The 4,943-nt window shown below is 40.4% G+C and overlaps 1 protein-coding gene across 1 annotated transcript in view; it reads left to right on the top strand.

Annotated features, from left to right (window-relative positions):
• GLRA1 (glycine receptor alpha 1) overlaps positions 1–4,943 on the top strand; it is a 35,150-nt gene that overhangs the window by 349 nt on the left and 29,858 nt on the right. The gene's annotated exons all lie outside the window — the stretch shown is intronic.

Raw genomic sequence — 4,943 nt, 5'->3', positions numbered from 1 at the left:
CACTTGAATTTGCCCGGGTAAATATTCCCACCTCGCCCCCTCCCCATGCTCAGATTGCAGGTGAGTTCCGTGGGATGCTTCCACTGCTTGCCTCTGAGGGCTCACCCTCTGTTCTTAGCTGGCTGTGTTTAAAATCACCGAAAGCAAAGAATAATCTCCTTCCTTCCCAACTTATTTTTTTCTCTTTCATGCTGTTTTGAATATTCTTTCTTTGCAGAATCTAAATGAAAAGCAAAGGGGGTTGGGGGGAGCTTTTTCCAATTATGCCTATTATCCCCCAGCTGTATTTTGACTCTGGTTTAGATGTGTTCAGTTTCTCATTAAGGCTAAGATAGAAGGAACAGCTTTAGTCTTAAAGAATTGCTTCTTGTCCATCTATCCTTGCAGTGCTTTTATAAAATAGAAAAAGGATTGGACAGCAGAAGCTTCTATATTTCAATGAAAAATGCAGCCTGCTGTAGCAAGTGAGAGACACCAGATATAGGCAATTGGAGAAAAAACAAACCCTGTTTCATGATCTGAACTTGCTCATCAGTCTCAGCCTTCCATTCAGTTGCATGGCTCTCACTTCTGTGTTTTGCCAAAGTCTCATCTCGTAGTTTAATGTGAAAACATAGGCATTACATGCTTAAAATCACTGGCATAATACTCATTATTTTATGAATCACAGCAGCAGAGCAGTACTGGCCAGACTTTGAGCTAACATTCTATTTCCTTTTGAACATAAAAGTCTTTCTAGATATAAAAAAATGGAACATCCCCACTTGTTCCTGTAATTCCACAGAAATTCAGAGACAGCAAGATTGTCTCATGAACTCAAAGCAGTAATTGTTTATGTTAGGTAAAACAAGAGTTCTAGAAATAACTAAAATCACCAATCTCTGAGAAGCAGTGCCCAACAACCAACACTTCAGAGCCATCCTTTCTCATCTCAGTCACAAGCGTATTGCAGCCCTGCAGGACACAGTGGGATGGGCTGACAGGGAGCAAATGGATGTGCAATAAACTCTTAGTTCAACAGTGGGGAAGAGTGGGTTAAAAAACAAACAAAACAAACAAGACTAAACAACACAAACACCAGAAAGCAAAAGGAAAATCACATAATTGAAAAAAAAAATAGTATTTCCAGGCTTGCATTTGCTACGTCCCTGGTACAGAAATGCCAGAACAGTGAAACTGATGCACACTCGTCCTGCAGATCCTGCTCACACTTGTGCTCCATCACATCACACATGTGAGCACTGACAGGTCCCCAGGACATCCATCACAGTCATGGGCAATTCAAACCCCTGGTAAACCAGTCACTTCAGATTCTAATGCAAAGGTTCATAATGTTATAGGTTATACACAGACATATGTGGTATTACATCATATTGCATCCAAAAGTTATTTCTGAAATTTCAATTTCCTCAAAATCAACATTTAAAAATATTCAAAAATGCTTTACCACAATTACAGGGAAAGGATGAAATCAAATTGGTTTACATACTGCAATAATGTTTTAAATACATTTAAAAAAACAACAACAAAACAAAAAATCAATCAGTAATTCTTGCCCAGAACTGACTCTACACACGTTTTTCTTTTTTTCTCTCCCACCCTGTTATGCATTCAATTTATTACAGGCCAAAAATCTACCAGCCTTTCTAGTCCAGGAATAGCTTTGCTATTTCAGTTTCAGTAAGAGAAGTTTATTAATTAACAGTCATTCATAAATTATGTGTGCCAATTACTCCTACTCAAACTCAGTCATACATGATGTTTAACAAACTCAAAGCTGATAATCCAATAATCCATAAGAGAAGTATGCATAAATTTAAATTACAGAGTACACCACGCTTTATTGTCAGCCTGTCAAAGAGAATGCATTCTATGTTAGCATATATACCACACAAATATATATATGAAAAAAATAAGAAAAGAAAAAGAAAATCTAACATTCCAAGGAAAATTATATACACCCAATATAGGAAAAACAAGCCAATATAGAAATAAGGCTAGATTTGTTGCTTAACAGAAATATCCTCCACCAGCCTTTTAAAAAACAAGACCCCATGTGAAAGAGTACCAGCTGGTGTGTGAATGCAAACATTATGGTACTGCCAATATAATATTTGTTTCTGTTCCAGTTGGGGTGTTTTAGAAGGAATTTGTGATATGTGCCTTATTCTGACATGTCTTTCTTTATGGAAGATCACTTCCCATCCTGCTACCTGCCTCCTCAGACTGCAGTCACATAGCTGTGACTCAGGCTTTTACTGGGAACCTGGGCAGGGATGGGAACTGGGCTGGGATACGAAAACAGCTTGTTTGGCCAAGCTTTCCTTACAGGTATCTAGATAAAGCAAAGTGCTAGTTCTTTAAAATAGATTGGACAATTTGGGGCAAAATTGGACGCAGGGATTTCCAGATGTCCTGCTTATATCTGTGGAGACATTTACAATCAATCATTCTCCCAAAGTCTAACTACACACCCTGAGTGTTCAGCTGTGAATTCCTTCATGCAGAACAAAATGCTCCCTTATCCTGGACTTTCTGTGGTACCATTGAATTTTCATAGCTGTAATGGTCCAGAAACACCACTGCACAAGCTGGAGGTAGGAATGCACCTTGTCAAATAAGAAAAGATGCCCTAGAACTGACCCCTTACCCAAATGGACACTGTGAGGCTTTGAAAACCTCTGGGCCTGATTTTGGTCTTAATATCAGGAATCAGCAGCACGACCTTTGTGACACAAGATCAGGGTTGGCCCCTTCTGAACAACGATCTGTCAGCTTGCAGGAGTGATTCCAGACAACTGCTCCAAGTGACTCACAGGCTAAAGGTTGCTGCCAGCCTCAGTCCCTATTGGATTGCTCCACCTGGCCTGTTTCTATTCCCTCCTGTCAGTAACAGAGCTCTTCATTGCCAGTTCATAAACAATAAGAAGGTGCCACTGAGAACATGAAGCCTCAACTTTGTGGGAAAAAAAAAAACCTTCTAAAACAGTCTTGGCAAGTAAAGGGGATGATTGGCTATCTCTAAGGCTCCTGCTATAGCTCTGCAGGGAGAGGTAACATTACAGAGTGAAGCTCCAGCCTGAGACTTCCAGAGCCACAAGATAAATGATGTAGCAGATGTTGTCAATAGTCGCAGAATATTTTCCATTCTAACTAAAATCCACTAGAAGTTGTGCCTTATGACCTGTTGTGTCTCTGCAGAGTCCCTCATCTCCATGAAATAAAAGTGATTTAGCAAGTCTTGGACCAGATGGTTCTAAGGATACTCTTCAGCTGCTTTGGTCTGCAACCTTTAATAGCCCCATTAGAGACCCTGCTAAAAAGGTTACAGAGCCAAGGTTTGAAAATGTGACCATGTAGACAATTCTAGAAATCTTTATAAATCATTCTGTAAAGAAAGATTAATTTTGTGTCATTGCAGTAAAAGCACAAAATGTCTGGGACCCTGCCTTCTGCAGGGACTTTGATCCATCCATCCTGACTCTTGCATTTAAGACAAATCAACGTAAACTACATGAAACATTTTCTGACAGCCCAGTCTTAACCTTCTTCTTAGCCAGACAGCTGCCTTAAACAACTCCAGAGCTGCTCTGTGGATGGTTCAGAGCAGAAGACAGGCTCCACAAATGTCTGTGAAAAAAAAAACATTCTTTCCCCACCCCAGCTTAGGTTGGGTACAAAGAGCAGGAAAACCCTAAATAACCAACTTGTTTATCAAAACCATTACAAGGAATGTTGCTGTTTCTCGATGGGCTAATAAAATACCCTTGGTGTCTGGGGCAGTGGTGCTGTGCAGATTTTAGGTAATGCAGCCTGGCTGTCCACCTTGGCTCGCTCTGAACGTTACCCCACACTGCAGCAAGTCCCACTGGCAGAACACAGATTTACTGTTCAAATAACTGTTCTCAGAGCTGCTGCTTCTGAGAAGAGATTGAAGGAAATGGTCAGACCCTGCCCTTACATGCAAAGGCACTACAGAGACTTCCTCCAAAAACAACAATTTAGGCACGGGAATTCTTATTCTCCTTCTCCCATTAGAGGTGTTGGAGATCCTTAGGTATTAAGCAGGTCAGCAGCCCTCTGACTCTGAGTGTCCCAGATTTAACAGCACAGGAAAAGGCTCAGGAAGTTCACTCTGCTGCTGACCAAGTGATTCCAGCCAGAAAGGAAAGTTCTCATAAGCAACAGCACAGGGCATCTCCCCTGGTCCTGGGCAAACACATCCCTTGTGGGCTGAAGAAATTCATCTCACCAAACCCTCATGAGCTGACCTGGATAGAAGAGGATCTCAATGTCTGAATTAAGAAGTTAATCAATGTCCAAAATTAAATTACTTTATTATCCCAGCACTGAGCAGCAATCGTTCATCTGCAATAGGAAAGCAGCAGATAGGCCTGTTCTCATTTCATCCCAGCATGCAGCTTAAAAGGACTCTCCAAATTCCAGTGTCAAAACAAGGTGTCACACCACCTAATGAATAGAATTTCTATTTAGGTACTGATGAAAGACAAGGGTCTTATAGAAATAAATCATGCTTTAAAAATCACACTAACTCACAACATTCAATTATGTCAAATCACATCACCTATTCTCACTTGCTTATTTTCTATAACCTGGAGCTTTTCTGAGATCCCAAAGTGATCGATGTTAAGACAACAGATAGGCTGTTTACAAATTATGACTTCCATCTGGTTTATTTGCCTGTATCAGCCCTCACTGTTGTGGCACATTAAATTAGGGTTTCACTATTTCCAGTAAATTGCCCTTTTGCTCTCATTACCTGGCATGTTTCTACTGACCTTCATCTATCAGCAAGAGCACAAATTATTTGGTTTTTCATGAACTATGGTTAGACCTGTGCACCTCACACCTTCCAAGAGAAAGCATTCATCACAAGTTTTCAAAAGCTGAAAATGCCATTAAAAAAATCCAACATCAGCTTG

This window comes from Geospiza fortis, unplaced genomic scaffold (genome assembly GCF_000277835.1).
Source record: "Geospiza fortis unplaced genomic scaffold, GeoFor_1.0 scaffold55, whole genome shotgun sequence".
NCBI classification, from domain to species: Eukaryota; Metazoa; Chordata; class Aves; order Passeriformes; family Thraupidae; genus Geospiza; species Geospiza fortis.
The sequence above is the reverse complement of the archived record's forward strand: the minus strand, read 5'-3'. Positions and strand labels throughout refer to the sequence as shown.